Here is a 20,268-nt window from a genome sequence, read left to right on the forward strand (position 1 = left end):
CCATTTGAAATCTGCTCCTCAATAACCCGCATGGCTTCTGCCATAAACATGAAATCGTTGTTCGATATTTATTGTTTGTTACATGTTTTTGAATCAGACTTTTGAATTTTGTCATTTTTCCTGTGGGTTAGGATTTTATATTTTAAAATTTTTCAATGATAATTACCGTAAAAAGTTTTTATTCGGTTTTCATTTTGTTAATGTTTCGTCTACGTAATTTAGTCCTATCGTGAGGTTTTGTGTTCATTTTGTCAACCTACTTAATATCTGCGTTATTTAGGGGAGAGAGAGAGAGAATCGCAAGGCATGCAAATGGCCGTTTTTGGAACGTTGCATGCCCCAGAATCAGAGCTTACTGCATGGGGAGCAGTTTTGAAACGCGGTTTTGCCGTCTCATGTTGGTAATCCCCATGTCGCATCGCTTGAGAGAGAGAGAGAATGTAACCGCGTGGTCATAGTAGCTGGGTAGATTAACATGCATACTCGTATATGCCCCATTCGCCTTGTGACTGTATCCTTGCCATTTTCATCTGTTTTGAAAAATTCTGTAGAATTGCAATTTGTTCTGGTGGGCAACATTTTAGATAATTATTTTATTAATAGGTATTTCCTGCTGACTTCGACTTAATTTTGTTCGTAATCATATCATCTTGATGAAACGTCAGCGCATATAACCTCGTACACTGTAATCTGGGCTGAATTGGTATAAAGGGCCCCGAATTTTTCTTAGAAAATGTCAAATCACAGCAGAAAAAGAAAGCCAGATGTATCGTTCCCAAATTTCTCTTGTCTGCATGGGTAGCGTGTGGATGTCGGTAGCATCCTGTGCCAGTCACTTGGACAAGATTGTTACGAAATCCTTGTCTTCCCTTTTCTTTTAAAAGTTAAGTTGTAGTTTAAATGTTAAATTATATTTTAGACCAATTGATGCATAATTATCTCGATGAAATATCCGAGAGTTCCATTACCTATTGTTAAGGGACCAGGCCATGAGTCATTTCGTTTTGTTAAAAAAAAATGGACAGAAATTAAACATTATTTTGGCGATGAGAATGTTATAGAGATATATATAATAATAATAATAAAAAGCGTTAAGAAAATAGAAAACTTTTATTAAAAAAAATAGTAAAACAACCAATAACAGAAATTACAATTTTATCAGTTACCCTATCACCGGTATTAGCCTATATCCTGTTAGGTCTTCGTCTATCGTAAGTTCTTATTACATCTGGGAACTTGAATCAGCACCTTGGCAAATTGCGAACCGTCGCATTCTGTTGAGGCGCCACGTTGCTTCACTGTCCTTATCAACGCATCCTTCATTCTTTGCATTGTTATTTTTTTTTAGGCGGATATTGCTCCTTGATTTTGTAAATATTTGTACTGATTGTTTTTTTGTATGTTTTGTTCTGCATATCTTTTTTTTACGCGCTGGCTATTTCATCCTGCAGAAGCTTTCCTTCTTGCAATTTGGTGGCAGGAAGGGTCTGTGCCGTATGAATATGTGCATTGCTTTCGCAGTCAAATCTGAAAATCAGTGATGTGTATGGCTTTTGACATTTTCCGGGGAGCTTTTAACGTAGTTTTAATATGGTTGTATTTTTTTTAGTAATAGATTTTAGTGTTTGGCGGTATTTTTTCTTATTTATAGATGAGTGTTTGGCGGTCCTCCTCCGCATTATTTGAATATTTGGTTGTTATATGTTTCTGTGGTGGTTTTTTATGATTTCTTGCGCTTGAATAAAAGTTTGCATAGAGTTTTGGCATGATGGGACATTTGAAAAGTCAAATTTTGAAAGCAGAATTATTGTCATGTCAACAACACATTGGGAGTCGTAGGCGTTACCGTACGTTAGGAAGTGAGATAGAAATTTGCTTTATAAATAACGTCATAAATACTCAAAACCTCTGGCTCATTTGAAGATGTATCCGGCGAAAAAGTGATCACAGAAGCAGCCTGCGTTAGTTTCAAATATCAGATGCCCTCACGTACTACTAAAGTAAAGGTTCATTTTGAGCCGGGTTTCAGTTATTCACAATTTTTTTTTTTTTCCAGTTGGTGTCCCATTTTATGCTCTAATTCAGTGCTATTGGCATCTTTTATTCGTGCACTATTTCGTTACGCTTCTTTCCCGCCATTTCTCTCCTAAATTTATTACCAATCTGATAATTCAGTTCTATTATTTTCAGTTTGCCCTCAAAACCTACTCAGCGCCTTGGCAGCCTCTGGGTAAAGTTTAGTTAAGATTGGGTGCATTTTAACAATGATGAATTCGTTAGTGATATTACTTTGATAGATTCGATAGCGATATTACTTGTTATTGGTCATTAAGGAGACAGTTGCATTTTAACAGTGATAAACTGGGTAGTGATGTAACCATGTTTATGTTACTGGCCCTTAAGAAGATGTTGAAAGCTATGGTACTGAACGGTTTCATTTATCGTTTTCATTATGTAGTTATGGCTGTTGTTATGCCGGTTAGAAGAAAAAGCGCTGCAACTGATATATATTTATTTTAACCTTTGTTTCATCCCAGCCAGGCGCCTGTGAATGAAATCTTGGAGATCTTTCCCATAAGAGAAATAAAGTTTTGCACTTGTGGTATTGCGTCTTTCGTAAAGCTTCGCATTTCATCAGAAAACAGAGAGAGAGAGAGAGAGAGATTCTATTGTACATTGCCTAAATGAGTGTCATTATTACTGCAAATCGTAATTTTGTAATACTTGAGCGATATATTTTCAACTTCATCTTGGAACTATAATGTCAGTTGAATGGAGAATTGCATCAGGTGATCTTATTACTTGTTGCTTTCTCTCTCTCTCTCTCTCTCTCTCTCTCTCTCTCTCTCTCTCTCTCTCTCTCTCTCTCTCGTTATAGTGTACATGCCCTTCAATTGCTTTCAAGTTTCAAAACATTTCTTGATTATAAGTTAATTCTAGTTTATGTTTATCCAGAATGTTTATATATATATATATATATATATATATATATATATATATATATATATATATATATATATATATATATATATATAAGCGAATCCACAGGAAAAAGACAGGCAGAAGTTCAGTACCAACGTGAAAGCGCTTGGTACTGAACTTCTGCCTGTCTTTCCTGTGGATTTCTTATACACTAAGTCACGTGCATCTACTGTGATTTTTAAGCATATATATATATATATATATATATATATATATATATATATATATATATATATATATATATATATATATATATATATTTTGTATGAAATGAAGTAATGATGAGAGTAGTATGACTGGTTTGAAAAGGCGGACAGGATTGTGTATCATCCTGGAATTTAGATAACATGCTATAAACCTTCCTTGTTCCCTTCCCAAGTTATCTGTGGAGATCATGTTACTCCACAATGATTTGTGCGCGAGTAATTGTTTGAAAGCGGTGAGCTCAGCCTGTTAGTCAAATATAGATTTAATTGTAATATTTGTAGTCTTCGTGGTAGTTAAGTTCGTTTTCCGTTAAAAGTCTTCAGTCGGATTTTGATTAGGTTTTTAAAAAGGGGGCTAAGTCGAATGAACCTAATTTGTGTTGAACCACCCAAAGCTTGATTTTCCTCTTGGAAGTGAATTTCGCTTTTTATTTTATGAACAGATTGGGGGATTGTAATTGTTCCTTGGTTGTATCCACAGAGATTTAGTACGATTTGTTTATGCGGGATTCTTTGGCAACATTGTCATCTGTTTGTTTATTAATTTGTTAATTTATTTTTTTTCTTTTTTCAAAATTGGTCTCTTCTTTCTGTATTTCCCATTACCTTCTGTTACTCCTTTGTAATGAACGCCACATTCTTTGGAAGCTTGAATTTCAAGTCAGTGGCCCCTGTGGGCTTGTACCATGTGAATAAGGTTCATCTTCTGAATAATAATAATAATAATAATAATTGTGACGAGAAGTCCTGAGATTGGCGATTCAGTGCTTATTTGTCGCCCAGGGATTTAAGGGAAGATGGTGTGGCGCTGACCTCGAAAGAGATAAAAGGCCAGCATCTGAAATGTACACGTTAATTTTAAATGTCTGTCACAAGGGGGAGGGGGGCATTTGTCCCCTTTTTCAAGTTTTCCGGAGCTTCTGGATGTAAAACTTGTCTTTTTGTGTGTGTCCCAGAGGGAGAGAGAAACGTTTGCAAATTAATAATTCAGTCTTAAAACGAGTAATGAAAATGTTGAATATTTAACAAACTGAATAACATGTTATCATATCGTTTTGTGTGATTTTGTTTGACACATTTCTTCTTTATGTTATAATATTTGAACTGCAAAGGAATAAGGTGTAGAAAATGTTACAATGAATGTGGCGCGCACTGACGGTTTTGCCATCCTTTCGGTAACAGCCAGCAATTATATCATCTTTGCCATGTTAGCTGAGTAATGCATTAAGGTTCTGCATTGTGTCAGACCCCGTTTATTGGGGACATTCGGATATCAGATGCAGTAGGTCCGGATAAAGAGCAATTACTGTTCCTTTCTCAGAAGCAATTCTTAAGAACTTCTTGTACATTTTTGTACGTCTGAGAATTATCTTATTTTCTTGGAAGACTTGTGATTGATTTGGAACACTTGATTCCAGATTCCAGGAAAATAGTAGCTTCGCATAAGGGGCAGAATTACTTAGAAATATGTAATACTTATTCGTTTACACTCAAAAGCTTTTCGAAGTGACATTTTACTCAGTTATTTTAACGTATACTGATAATCCGCTCAGTGGTCTGGTAAAACTATTTCAATAATGATGATTCAGTTAGAGTAATGTAGTCATTTCGGTGGAGGTGACCATAAGAATTGTTACGTCATGTTACTGACGAAAACGTGTTTGACCCGTGAGCCAGTACAGCATTTTTGCTTGTTAATTGTACGCGAATTGATAAGGCTTTTTATGACGACCATTAAATCGGTAAAATTCTCTCTCTCTCTCTCTCTCTCTCTCTCTCTCTCTCTCTCTCTCTCTCTCTCTCTCTCTCTCTCTCTCTCTCTCTCTCTCAAAACCGCTACCGTTCTGCGAATAGATAATGTTCAAAGTTTATGAAGAAAGTAGAGAGATTAGATGGGAGTCGATTCTCTCGTGTTCTGTCCAGGCGAAGTTCTTGGAATTGCGAGGAAAAGAAATAAAAAAAAATAAAATAAAAAAAAAAGGTTCCCGGGAATCACAAGGCTTGCATGTGAGATTTCTAGGAATGCGCGGCCTGGAACGACAAAGTCTTAGTACTCTGTGCGATTACAAAGAATTGCTGCATTTGCATATAATAATGTTTTCCAGGATTCTTGCGCACACGCATTCATTCTCTCTCTCTCTCTCTCTCTCTCTCTCTCTCTCTCTCTCTCTCTCTCTCTCTCTCTCTCTCTCTCTCTCTCTCTCTATATATATATATATATATATATATATATATATATATATATATATATAAATGTGTGTTTTTATCGTTAATAAATAGAATTGCTGTAGTATGAACGGAAAAAAGACTGAGTTTTCAGTATTTTTAATTGACGTAATAAAAGGAAAACTGTCCGCGGTGTTGTGGTCTTGGTAAACGAAACCACTGTGATTTCATCTAACTAGAGAGAGACTGTTCGGCATTAAGTACAGCATGGTGTAGAATTAAAGTATCTGTTTTTATAGGGGAAGACGGAATTACTGGCAAGTGTGTGCTAGCAATGTTAACCTAATCCTTAGGGTAGGTTTGAATAAAAAAAATTTTCTGCTATAAACTTCTCCGTAGGCTTGTTAATCACAGCAGGAGCTATAATTCGCGCAAGTTGAGTATATGTTTTTTTCTCTCCATACCTCGTAGGCTATATCGCAGTGTAATTGTGTTTGGCGTAGCGAGGAACGACTGATTTATGTCACTATTTTAAAATTGGAGTATGAAAACCTTAGCAATGATGGTTATGAGCTTGTATCCAGGGTACATTGTATTTTTTTTTTATTGCGGGCCTTATCTCTTCCTACCAGCTTGTAATCCAGTGACATACAAAATGAGATTTGTAGTTTCCTGACCTGATTCCTTAAAGGAATATGATCTTTGGGTCTGTTTATTGTTTTATAAGTGCATTCGATCTTGTTATTGATAATTTTTATTGTAAGAAAATATTTGAATTTCCTTTATGATAAATATTAGACGGTTAAGGAATCGGTGTGCTTATATGCGATTACAGTAACTTAATTACCAGTGAGTGGGTGAATGATTAAACAAGTTATGAATTATTACAGCATGTTGGTTAAGACTATAACCTCCGTCAGGGAGGTTATGTTTTGTTTCGGATTTGTTTGTTTTTTAGCAAGAATGCGGAAAAATTTGGTTGTAGATTTATACGAAATTATACATAAGTTTAGATCCGTCACTGGCAGCCGGTGATTAGATTTCGACAGGGGTAGGCTTTAGCCTTGTATTGCTTGCGTTATTTACGGTCTAAACCATAACGTGAGTATATCGATACTTAGAATTTCCAGGATTTGGTTAAATGTAGTTTTTATCGATGTGAAAGTCATGTATCGTCAAGGGAAGTACGAAGAGATAACCCGGAGATTTTTAGTTAAATCATAATATTGAATTAGCGGAAATGATAGTCTTGAACAATGGCATCATTAAAAAAAAAGTACTGAGCAGGCAAGGAGTTTTATGGTCAGGTAAATGATTTATACTGTATTGATATTAAGACACCGAAAAAATTTGTCAGGTCATTCAACATTTTAGCAGATTGTTTTAGTTTCCTTAACCTCGTCTGCCCCCGTTACTAGATAGGCTATTCAGTAATGGACGAAGCTTTCTTTAAAATGTGAATAACGACGGAGAGACCCAAGGAAGTTTTACAAGGGCTCTGCCTCTTCTTTGTTACCTATTCTACACAAAGTTCATCGCCAGTACCCGTAAACCATTCATATAGTTCTGGAGTAGGCTATAGTGAAGCCGGAATGAATCCTAGAGTACAGTCAGGTCGGGAATTAAGATGGGGGTCTTAGCTTAAAGGCATATGTAGCTTTGGTAATAGCTACCGGAATGTTTCGTTATTTAATTTTGGCTCCACGGTAAATCATGGGGGAAAAATTTTTATAAGTATTAATACCACTTCATTTAGATTTGAAATGGATAAATTTTGCGGTGATAAAATTCTTATGCGAGTAATTCGTATGTATATGAGACGCGAGTTTATCCGGATTTTTTTTTTTTATGAGCACTTAAAATAGCGCTGTAGGGTCACCAGAGGAGAGACGGATGACTTGCATCGTCTATATTTTATTATTATTATTATTATTATTATTATTATTATTATTATTACTACTACTACTACTACTACTACTACTATTACTACTACTACTATTACTACTACTACTACACAGCTGCGTTAATGAGCCTTTATTGGAATGTAGCGCAATCTAATACCTTTTAGTCAGACTACTTTCTATTAGGGTATATGTGTAGATGGCCGTGACCAAACATTTAATATGTGTAGCCGTAATCAAAAAGTATTTATCCTTCCTGTCCACTAATACGAAATGAATAGAGACAGAAAGATTGTTTCTGGAGATCTGGCTCTAACCCTAACAATGTTTGATGTTACTCTAACCCGCCTTTGGATTGGTTATACCACAATTTTATATTGAAAGGAGCCAATGCCCTAGTGTGTGCTCACTGCCATGGTCATCTTTCTTTTGAGCACTTTCTGGTTCCCTGCTGTAAATATGACCGTTTAGAAGGAAATAGCATTTAGATGGTAAGGACTTTTCAAAAGTTTTCGATCAGTGGTTCTCAGGTTGGGGGGGGGGGGCGGTCAGCAATTTCCGAGGGGGGGAGGGGCGCAGACCTTAGGGAAAAATTAAAAATTCTCTAATTACAATCGTTATTCTCTTAACAAGAATGAGGAACTAATATTCAGAAGTGTATGAAAAAATGCAAACATCGCCTTATAACGTAAGTGTCCTATAGTCCACTACACTAGTTAGACTCGTTGGGCTTAAGAATAAGAACACCCCTTCTCTTTCTCTTTCTCTTTATTTTTCATTTTCCTTTAAATCTGGGAGGGAATTTTACTCATAGACGCAAGGTGGGGCGTGGAGGGAAGGACCAACACTTAGCGGGGGCGTGGTAATGAAAAGGTTAAGAACCACTCTTCTTAGATGATAATGTAGATACCCTTGTGGTCTACCTACGAAGAGAAGCCAAGATTTTTAACAAAATATAGTTTTAATATTTGTATTCATGTGTATAAATATGACCATCTAGAAGGAAATACCATATAGATGGTAAGGCTGTTTCAGAAGTTTTGGATAATTTACATGTAGTTAACCTTTTGGTCTGCCTACGAAGAGAAGCCAAGATTTTTAACAAAACATAGTTTTAATATATTTATTCATTTTTTTTTTTCATTTATATACTTTGTGTTTAGGGAGGGGAAGCTTTAAACCCCCTGGTTATTAAAGAAAGTAGTAAATTCAGTGGCGCTAAATAACCCTGATGTGTTTCAGCGCTAAACCTCAAACTCAGCCAGTTAATCAACTCAAGTATATGCACAAGAAAAGGGAGTAATTTAATATATGAATGAGATATTTAATCTCCTTTATCAGAAGAATGGCTTTTTGGTGTCTTCACCTCAGGGAAAGAATTGGTTGAACTTTGAGTTCGGCTGGATATTATTGAAGCTTGTTTATTAATGGTGTTTTCAAGTCTCGAAAGATGAAGCTTGAAGGTGAATTCTTTTTATGTATGTGTATGTACATATATGGGTGTGTATGTGTATACACACACACACACACACATATATATATATATATATATATATATATATATATATATATATATATATATATATATATATATATATTATATGTGTGTATGTACAAGTATATAAATAAGGGACTTAGTGTGGGTCTGACCGATTTCGATTTTATTTCTAAGTCACTGACGTTAATGACTTGGAAATAAAGTCGAAACCGGCCAGGACCTACACCAAGTCTCTTATGTTATCATCTGTGGTGATGTGTGATGTACAAATCACGTGTTGATGTTATTATAAATATATACTCACTCACTCACTCACTCACTCACTCACTCACTCACTCACTCACTCACTCACACACACACACACACACACACACACACACACACACACACACACACACACACACACACACACACACACACACACACACACACAGCCTATGCTGAAGCTTATAACTGCTGTTCTTGGGGATAAGTTTGATGCCAGCGGAATTGTCTCATCGAGGCCTTAGAGTAACTGTTGTCAGAAGGGTTAAATTTGCTTGTCTGTTAACGAATATGATATAGATTAATAAGGTGTCAGAATGTCCTCTTTAAAGGGCGTGTTTACGTGTAATTACATTTTCATTACAGCTAATGAAAAATTCAAAATTCGTATAAGCATTCAGTGGATATCCCTCTGGATTCTGTGTCAGCAATTACAGTTGTTGCAATCATCAGTCAACTTAAATAATGACTGAAGTCTAGATATTAGCTTTATTACACTTGTGTATTTTTTATCGTGTAAATGCTGTTCTTTTTATGAATAGTAATGAGAAATTGTATCAGGTAGTTGTAGCTTTTTAAAGTGTGCAATAATCTATAATAGATTTTTTATTCTAACCCAACTTAGGTTAGATTAGGATGTAAAATCATTTGGTTAAACCTAACCTAATCAAATAGCTTTATATTCAAGGTAGGTTTAGGTTACTTGCTATTTTTTAATGGGAATGATTGCTGACAAGCAACAAAAAAATATTCAATCGGATTAGAGTGTTTTTACTTAATCATTTATTGCTATGAAAGGTTTTCAGAGCTTATATTGTATGTTGGATTAATTTTCTAATGTTTGTTTTTCTCTCGTTTCAGGTAAGTCATCCTGTAGATGCGGTAGCTGCTATTGATAACAGTGAAGAGGTAATGTAGTAATAACATAACAGGCGTTCTTTACCAAGGTGGCACCATTATTAACAGTGGTCTGCCAATTTTTAATTGATGAATTCATTTTAGTAACTTAGGAAGAACGAGTTTATTTTCATATATTGCTTTTGTCAATCCCTTGCAAAGTGGAGGTGACTCAGTGTTGAGTTCCTACTTCCAGATCATTTGGACTTAAGTTGTCGGTTCTCTTCCGACGTGAACTAGATATGAGTGTTGAGTTGTAAAAGATTTAGTGAACGAAAGGCGATAATCCCATTGAGAGTGTTGTAATGGGGTTGGTGTCTTCATAAAGTTGTCCAAGTTCGTCCGCTGGTGGGGATACTTGTTAAGAATAATGGGACAGAATGTGTAAAAACTCAGTAGAAGTAAAGAAAAACCGAGTTCATTTATTTTATTTTATATAATCAGGCGAAGTTACGCCACACGTCTGTTTCTTTTATCTGTTTCTTGCGTTTGCTAGGCAATGGCGTTTGGATGCCAATCCTGTCGACCTCTTCTAATAAGTAGTAGGCGTTTGAGAAAACCCATTTCAATAGAAGTAGATTTTTGAGGACCTGGAACTGAGTTGTTGACGTGTTCGTCATATCTTAGGCACATACTCTCATAGATCTGGAATTGACATTGGAATGGTTTCACGTAATTCAGTGCTTTTAACCTTATCACTTCATTTGTGATTAATTAATTAAGTCTTTATGAACGTTATTAGATATAAACTGGCAAGGAAGGATATAGCTTGTAGAGCGAGATAGGAAATTATCGTGCAGGAACTCAGCCATTTTTAAATTTAAAGACAAGATCATTAGGTTTTTAATGATTTATACCGTTGATTTCCACTCAGTATTTTTGTAGGATTCTTGAAAGGGCAGCTGAAAGAATATAGTAGCGAAAGTGAGTAAAACCTAACGAAGGGAAATATATTAATATTGTGGCGTAAGACATTGAAAACAACCCAAAAACTGCGAGTGTCAAAAGTTTACAAGAGGTTATCCCAAGCATAAATGAGTTTCCAGAAAATTACTAATAGAATTAGTGGGGAATGCTGGTCTCTTTGTAATGCTGCTATCATGTATCTTTGGCCTGTATTGGTGTAACTAGTTGCCTCGTGCAGAGAAAGTAATCTTGATCTATTGTGGAGAATTCAGTATTGTTTATCAATGTTGAAGGACAGTAAAAGACTCTCTCTCTCTCTCTCTCTCTCTCTCTCTCTCTCTCTCTCTCTCTCTCTCTCTCTCTCTCTCTCTCTCTCTCAGCTTTAAGCAGTAATGTGAAGTCTTGTTAACGTCTCGCAGTTTATTTGTCGAAAGAGTTGCCAGATTTGTAACGAAACTTGATTGTGTATCGTCTTTTGTTATTTCATAATAACTTTCATTCGGTGTTTGTCATGGTTTGACTTAGCTTCCAGGTAGAACATATGTATATTTTATTTTCGCGGGATTCTTTTGTGAATTTATTGCTGAGCGGTAGTCGCAGGAGTTGAAGTTCATTTGACTCGGGATTGCGGTCTGAACTTTTCCCCAACTTGTTAAGGTTAATTTTTCAGCCTGGGGCCCCATATGGTCATTGTAGAATAATGTAAACCAATGCCCTTCATTCCATCCATCTGTTTACCCTCAACCTCCTCTTGATTTTTCTTCAGGACACGAAAAGGCCTGGTTAGGCTCATATCCTCTTCCCCTCATGCCGTGCATACTTCCAATCCTCTGTGTATTATGTGTATTAATGTGAAGGTCATTATAATTTAATTGTTGTAGTCACATCAGGACTGGAATGGGTTTTTTTTTTAACTTGAGTCTCATCACAACTGAATTTATTTTTTCATTTGAGTCTCATCATTACTGAAGTGGGTTTGTATCTGCATCTCATCATGCCTGAAATGGTTTTTATGTGAATCCCATCATGAATCAGGTGGTTTTTAATTATTCTCATCATGACTAAAGTGGTTTTTTGAATCTCACTATGACAAGGTTTAATTTGAATCTCACTGTGACCGAAATAGTTTTTGAATATCATTGATAAATTTTTTTTTATTCTCATGACTGAAATTGTTTTTAGTTTTGAATCTCGTGAATGGTTTTTTAATCTCTTCATTGTGATTGAAGTGGGTTTTTTATTATGAATATCATTATGGTTGAGATCTCATTATGACATAATTAATTTAATACAAATTCAACATGACCCAATTAATATTTATTTGGATCAGCAAGACTGAAATGGTTTTTTTATGTCATTATGACTAGATTCTATTTAAGGCTTGTTATGACTGAAAGGCTTTTATTTGAATCTCGTCATCCTTTAATTTGAATCTCAATATGACAGGAGAGTTTTTTTTTTATTTTGAATCTCATCATTACTGAAATGATATTGTCAATCTGATAACAAATTAATTATATAATATTTGAATCTCATCATGAATGAAATGGTTTCTTATTTAAATCTCAGCATGACGAATGGTTTCTTATTTTAGTCTCCTCATGATTGGAATGGTTTCTTATTTAAGTCTCCTCATGACTGGAATGGTTTCTTATTTAAGTCTCATCATGACTGGAATGGTTTCTTATTTAAGTCTCATCATGACTGGAATGGTTTCTTATTTAAGTCTCATCGTGAATGACATGGAATTTATGTGAATCTCATCATGACTGGAATGGTTTCTTATTTAAGTCTCCTCATGACTGGAATGGTTTCTTATTCAAGTCTCGTTATGACTGGAATGGTTTTTTTATTTAAGTCTCCTCATGACTGAAATGGTCTTTATATGAATTTTATCATGACTGGAATGGTTTCTTATTTAAGTCTCATCATGACTGGAATGGTTTCCTATTCAAGTCTTACCATGACAGGAATGGTTTCTTATTTTAGTCTCCTCATGACCGGAATGGTTTCTTATTTAATTCTCATCATGACTGGAATGGTTTCGTATTTTAGTTTCCTCATGACTGGAATGGTTTCTTATTTAAGTCTCATCATGATGGAATGGTTTCTTATTTTAGTTTCCTCATGACTTGGAATGGTTTCTTATTTAAGTCTCATCATGACTGGAATGGTTTCTTATTTTAGTCTTCTCATGACTGGAATGGTTTCTTATTTTAGTCTCTTCATGACTGGAATGGTTTCTTATTTAAATCTCCTCATGACTGCAATGGTTTCTTATTTAAGTCATTACTGGAATGGTTTCTTATTTAAGTCTCATCATGACTGGAATGGTTTTTTATTTAAGTCATCATTACTGGAATGGTTTCTTATTTAAGTCATCATTACTGGAATGGTTTCTTATTTAAGTCTCCTCATGATTGGAATGGTTTCTTATTTAAGTCTTGTCATGACTGGAATGGTTTCTTATTTAAGTCTCCTCATGACTGGAATGGTTTCTTATTTAAGTCTGTCATGACTGGAATGGTTTATTTAATTCTCATCATGACTGGAATGGTTTCTTATTACAGTTTCCTCATGATTGGAATGGTTTCTTATTCAAGTCTCATCTTGACTGGAATGGTTTCTTATGCAAGTCTCATCATGACTGGAGTAGTTTCTTATTTAAATCTCATCGTGACTTGAATGATTTTTTATTTAAGTCTCATCATGAATGGAATGGTTTCTTGTTCAAGTCTCCTCATGACTTATATAGTTTTTATGTGAATTTCATGACACAAATGGTTTCTTATTTAAGTCTCATCATGAATGGAATGGTTTCTTGTGTCATCATGACTGGAATGGTTTCTTATTTAAGTCTCATCATAACTTGAATAGTTTTTATGTGAAGCTCATTGTGACTTTAATGGTTTCTTATTTAAGTCTCATCATGACTGGAATGGTTTCTTATTTAAGTCTCATCTTCACTGGAATGGTGTCTAGTGTCATCATGACTGGAATTGTTTCTTATTTAAGTCTCATCATGACTGGAATGGTTTTTATGTGAATGTCATCTTGAGTGGATTGGTTTTTATGTGAATCTCATCATGACTGAGATGGTTTCTTATTTAATTCTCATCATGACTAGAATGGCTTCTTATTTAAGTCTCGCCATGACTGGAATGGTTTCTTATTTAAGTCTCATAATGACTGGAATGGTTTCTTATTTAAGTCTCATCTTCACTGGAATGGTTTCTAATTGAAGTCTCATCACGACTGGAATGGTTTCTTATTCAAGTCTTATCATAGCTGGAATGATTTCATATTTAAGTCTCATCATGACTGAAATGGTTTGTATGTGAATCTCATCATGACTGGAATGGTTTCTTATTTAAGTGTTCTCATGACTGGGATGGTTTCTAATTAAGTCTATTCATGAACGGAATGGTTTCTTATTTAAGTATCGTCATGACTGGAATGGTTTTTATGTGAATCTCCCCTTGACTGAAATGGTTTCTTATTTAAGTCTCGTCATGACTGGAATGTTTTCTTGTTGAAGTCTCATCATGACTGGAATGGTTTCTTATTTAAGTCTCCTCATGACTGGAATGGTTTCTTATTTATGTCTCGTCAAGACTGGAATGGTTTCTTAATTAAGTCCTATCATGACTGGAGTTGTTTTGTATTTAAGTCCTCTCATGACTGGAATGGCTTCTTATTTTTAATTCTCATCATGACTGAAATGGTTTCTTATTTAAGTCTTATCATGACTGGAATGGTTTTTATGTGAATCTCATCATGACTGTAATGGTTTCTTGTTCAAGTCTCATTATGACTGGAATGGTTTCTTATTTAAGTCGCATCATGACAAGAATTATTATTATTTAAGTGTTATCATGAATGTAATGGTTTTTATTTGACTTTCATCGTGACGGGAATGGTTTCTTATTTAAGTCTCCTCATGATTGAAATGGTTTTTACGTGAATCTCATCATGACTGGAATGGTTTCTTATTGAAGTCTCCTCATGTCTGAAATGATTTTTATGTGAAACTCGTCATGACTGGAATGGTTTCTTCTTTAAGTCTCCTCAGGCCAGAAGTAGGTTTTATATGTATTTCATCATGGCTGGAATGGTTTCTTATTGAAATATTATGACTGAAATGGTTTTTACGTGAATCTCATAATGACTGGAATGTTTTTGAAAGTGGTTGTTATTGGAATATCAGCGTAATGACATTTTTTCTTATTTGAATCTCAGTATGATCGAAATATGAAATGCATTCTTATTTAAATCCAAGTTTGACTGAAACATTAAATGCTTATGTAGTTGAATGTCAGTATGACTGAAATATAAATTGGTTTCTCGTTAGAATCTCAGTATGTGACTAAAATATAAAGTGGTTTTTATTTGAATCTTAGTGTGACCGAAATATAAGTTGGTTTATTTGAATCCCAGTATGATTAGTATATAAAATGCTTTCTTATTTGAATTTCAGTATGACCGAAATATAAAATGGTTTTTTAAATCTCAGTATGACCGAAATGTAAAATAGTTTATGTTTACAGTCTCAGTATGACCGAAAAATATAAAGTGGTTTCTTGTTTGAATCTCAGTATGACCGAAAATATAAAATGTTTTCTTGTTTTGAGTCTCATTGTGACTGAAATGTAAAATGGTTTCTGTTTACAATTTACAAGCTCAGTATGACCTATGTAAATTGGTTTCTTATTTGAATCTCAGTATCACTGGTATGTAAACGGTTTCTGTTTAGAATCTCATTATGACCGACATATAAAATGGTTTCTTATTTGAATGTCAGTATGAGCAAAATATAAAATGGTTTCTTTTTTTCAGTCTCAGTATGACCGAAAAATAAGACTTATCATGGCCGGGATGGTTTTTTTTTTTTATTTTAAATTGAAAGCAACAGGAATTCTCAAGTGACTAAATTTGAATTCCCATTACGTCTTTAATAGTCTTAGTTTTCTGGTTAATGTAGGTTGGTGTTAATTCTGATTTTCGGTTGTCATAACAGTAGTGTTTTTGTCTTCCGTCAGAATTAGATTTATCTTCGAAATGAAATAGTTTCAGTTTCATGGAAAAATTACAACACTGATCAGTTGTATATTTAATGAGATGTCTTCTGTTATGTAAATGGGATTAGGTCTCTCGGGAGATGAATTGCTGTTAAGCCGCGAATTAAATGCAATTTTGATAATGTCTTCTCTCGATTACCTGTTGAATTGTCTTGTTGTTGAATTATGAATGACACTAATCTTGATGTTGTTTTATACAAAACTTGTTTGTTTACAACATCGCTTCACTAGCCTATATAGCCTACATTTAGGTTAACTTCTCGCAATAGGTGAGATGCGGCTTTGTCTCCAATTTACTAATTTTTTCGTATACATTGAGGTAAATGATCATTTTTATTTATTTATTTTTTATTGTTATGCCAAGGAACTAGCATCGCAGCAAGAAAGAATCAGTGTCGGTCGGTAAACTCATTGCTAATAATGACTATTTCAGTGTTCCATCATAGTCGCTACATAATAAAGTAGTTATTATTATAATAATAGCTCTTTTGTTGTTAAGTCTAGAAATTGGTCTGCACTGCCTGCTTGCGAGTGTTGCATGTCCTTTTTGAAATGTATGAAGTGATTTGCTTACATCATTATTGAATGTGATCGCATATTTAAAAATCAGCTGATTCGTTATAAAGTGGTCTATTATTCACAGTAATTTTGGTTTGGTCTGTACTTAACGGAAATGATTTTGCCAATAAGTGTTTGTGTGCCGTCTCTTTGCTAATATCTTTGGTATATAATTTTCATTCCTGTGAAAATGAAGCAATAAACAAACGTTTGTGTCGTCATCCCATTAGAATGTATGCACGCAGCACAGATATCAGGATACCATTTTTACGAAGTTTCCATGAGTTTTTATGTGGAAACTTTCCCTTTGGATAGTATGGCCTTTTACCAACGTTCAGTAAACAGTTCTTCCCCAAGGGGAGGGGGCGGGGTTCTGTTACTGCATTCAAGGTCAGGCCCAAACTATATCGTATGAACTTTGTGCATATATGTGTGTTTCTCCCGGTTTGGGGTTAAACATGGAAAACAAACAAAAAAAGTTCTGCTCTGTTCACAGTGGCATTTAAGTTTCCAACTTTGGGTCGCTTACGTTAGAAGAATCAGAAAATATTAATTAATATTACTACTATTATTATTATTGTGAAGGAACTTAACTGGCTTTTGAAGTCTGACGTTGAATATCATATAGTTTTCGCCAGTTTAGATCCGTGGAGTATTTGTATCTTAAATAGGTTTACCTAGATGAGTTAGATATCCCGAATCGGAGTAAACAGTCAATAAAATGCACCTTGGTTCATTTTGCTTGTATAGAATTATAAGTTTTATGAATAAACGTGAAAAAAAAAACATACAGTTGACCTTGAAAATAGCCATTGACGTTATTCGCTCTGTCTCTCAGTTAGGGCCACCAGTTCTTAGCTATCCCACCGAAAGCAAACACATTTGAGCACAGAGCTTAATGTTACCTCTTCCGATTTATTTCTGGTAATTCGAGACCTTGAAAGGCGGCGAGAAACGCAAAGTAAACATTTTTTCATGATGGTTCAAAAGCATTTTTGCTCTGATTGATGTCCTTCCCACGATTTCTTCTGCAAATTGATTGAGGATCATTTTTACTGGGGAATTTCTTCTCTCTTAGAAAGCTGAGGGGAAAGCGGGACTAAGTTGCATACCATGAGCTTTTATTTGTATGGCCGCTCATCGTTATGATGTTGCTTCAGTGTAATGTGAAAGTAGAATGCGTGTAATTTCCCTGTTTTTCTGGGGGTGGGAATGTTGAAATTAACATAATTGAAGTCAGCCCATGCAAGTCATCCCTCCCTCCTTCCTCTCCCTCTCTCTCACAGCCCTCATTACACACTATATATATATATATATATATATATATATATATATATATATATATATATATATATATATATATATATATATACATGTGTGTATGTTGCGTTCACGTTAACTCACGTGCGCACGCACACACAATCAGGTGCGACATATACAGTAGTGCCGTATATAAAGTAAATATACCTCTCAGAGAGAGAGAGGGAAGCAGGACCTGGCCTGGATGAAATGGAAGGGAAGGAGGGTATGGGATGTTAAGGGTTAAGGGTTCGGGGGTTTATGGGGAGGGGGAGGGGAGGGGGTTATAGGAGAGAATGGATGGTAAGCGGCCCAGGGGATCGATAGAAGTGTCAGGAATCCTGTGGGAATCTCCGACTCCGGGGGCTGGAAAGCAAGAATTGACGCCGACTAACAAAAGCTGCTGCGGCCTGTTGGCTGTCGACTGTTTAGTCGAGGGGGTGGTGGAGGGAGGGGGGGAAGTTTGAGGAGTAGGGGGCGGGGAGGTAGTGCGTGGATGCATTATCTTTTATTGTGAAGTTGTTAACAGAGATGAGTATGTAGTGTAGGGTTTTTGCTGTATGTTAATTAGGAGGGATTCTCTCTCTCTCTCTCTCTCTCTCTCTCTCTCTCTCTCTCTCTCTCTCTCTCTCCACTCTCTCTCTCTCTCTCTCTGGTGTGCAAGGTTTTGTGTTTTGTGAGGGGCTTACAGGTAAGCGGCAGCAGTGACCGTTGCCTAATAACGCAGTATCCATCCTGACAGATTTGAAAGAGAAGTCATTTTGACGCGGACGGTTTTTATTGTGTAAAGACGCATTATTTTGTCTTAGATGTAATTGGAGACGTATTTGAATTGCCAACCTCTTATGCCTGGGAAATACTCGTTTTCCCAATGTAATTTCAAGTAACGTGGTGTTTTGCGTCCTTTTGTGTTGGATTTTTCTTAAGTAGTTATGGGGATATATATTTAAAAAAACATAAGTTTTCAGATACAATGTCTTACCTGAACAATCCGTGAAGTTGAAGAGAGGCAAACGGGCGTTGGCGTCATGTTTGAACAGTTGGCTTCAGGTCTGCAATGTGTTATTGCTGTTTCAACAGTAAAGTTGGTAGTGAAATATACTAAAGAAAAAACCTAAGAATCCTTACCAGAATGGGTAGCTTCAAGTATTGTAGTTGAATACTGAAATTATATTACGCAGCGGTTCTCCATTGAGTGTTGCGGTCAACAGTAGGTTTTCCATCTGAAGTGTTCTAGATATAATTGAATCGTTTTGTTGATGAAGCGAAATGTGTGTTTCGGGTAAGGAAAAATGAAGCCCCTGTGTAAAGCAACGTCATTCCAATATTTGGGAAAGCGTAAATTTTTGTCTGTTTTGTATGCTTCATCGGCGTGTTTAATTCTTGCAAGGCCATGCTCTAACTTCTTTTTGCTATGTTAACAGAAGTAAAATGTCTGCGATTGTCCAAGAATAATTACGTAATATTTTACGGCCGGCAATTTTGCTGTGTCACAAGAGCTCGTTGCGTGGTATCTTGCTGCCAAGGACCCTCAAGTAGTAAAATTTATGGCAAAATTGAAGATTCCCTGTTCGGTTATTGTGGTGTCACACCAACACAAACATGCACAACTGGAGTGGCACGTAAGGGCGGGTGGTGCCATCAGCACACCTCATGCGGTGCACTGTAGGCTTTACTTGATGTTCTTTGCAGCGTTCTTTCGGCCCCTAGCTGCAACCTCATTCATTTCTCTTACTGTATCTCCGTTAATATTCTCTTTCTTCCATCTTTACTTTCCACCCTCAGTTGACATCTGGTTCGTAGTGCAACTGCGAGTCTTTCCTCCTGTTACACCTTTCAAACCCTCTTACTGTTAGATTCCGTTTCAGCGCTGAGTGACCTCGTAGGTCCCACCGCTTGGCCTAAAGTGATGCCTCTTGAATCGGCTGCATGGCGTGGCAAAGTTTTCCGGCAAGAGATTAAAACGTAGCAGAAATCTCGCTCGCTTTGCGTCGTTTATGCCAGATACATCATGAATCATTCCGTACTTACTTGTTTGGTACGGGTGCAGCCAGAGCAAAGCGTGGCCGTGACACGAAGGAGACGGACGTCTGCGCTGCAGTTGCAACATCACTTTGCTCTGTTTAACACCCCTGTTGTCGAAGTTTGCGTACCTGCAACTGAAATTTGTTCCTCGTAACTAACTGCTGTCTTAGAGTGCAATCACTTAAGGCCTTCTTATGTGTCACCATTAATATCTTAGTACGTGAGAATTTTCAACTTTTCCTTTTTGATCTCGCTGACCCCTTTCCATCAAAGGCGAGAGGGTTTGCAAATTCTTTATACAGATATATTTTGCAGTAGATTGTATGGAATTTCTCCTAAAAGTGTACAGTATGTAGTGACATGGCGTTACGTCATCGGAGCTGAAAGTTCACGCGAGGTGTTTTTTTTTTTTTTTTTTTTTTATTCATCGTGGTTTGGCGAATGTATGTATGTAAGCATCAGTGTCTCTCTCGTAAACTATTCACATT

At 35.8% G+C, this 20,268-nt stretch overlaps 1 protein-coding gene across 7 annotated transcripts in view; it reads left to right on the plus strand.

The window, feature by feature from the left end:
• LOC136831506 (serine/threonine-protein phosphatase 4 regulatory subunit 1-like) overlaps positions 1-20,268 on the plus strand; it is a 424,185-nt gene that overhangs the window by 159,744 nt on the left and 244,173 nt on the right. The window lies entirely within an intron of this gene.

Source organism: Macrobrachium rosenbergii, chromosome 48, assembly GCF_040412425.1.
Source record: "Macrobrachium rosenbergii isolate ZJJX-2024 chromosome 48, ASM4041242v1, whole genome shotgun sequence".
In the NCBI taxonomy this organism is placed as follows: Eukaryota; Metazoa; Arthropoda; class Malacostraca; order Decapoda; family Palaemonidae; genus Macrobrachium; species Macrobrachium rosenbergii.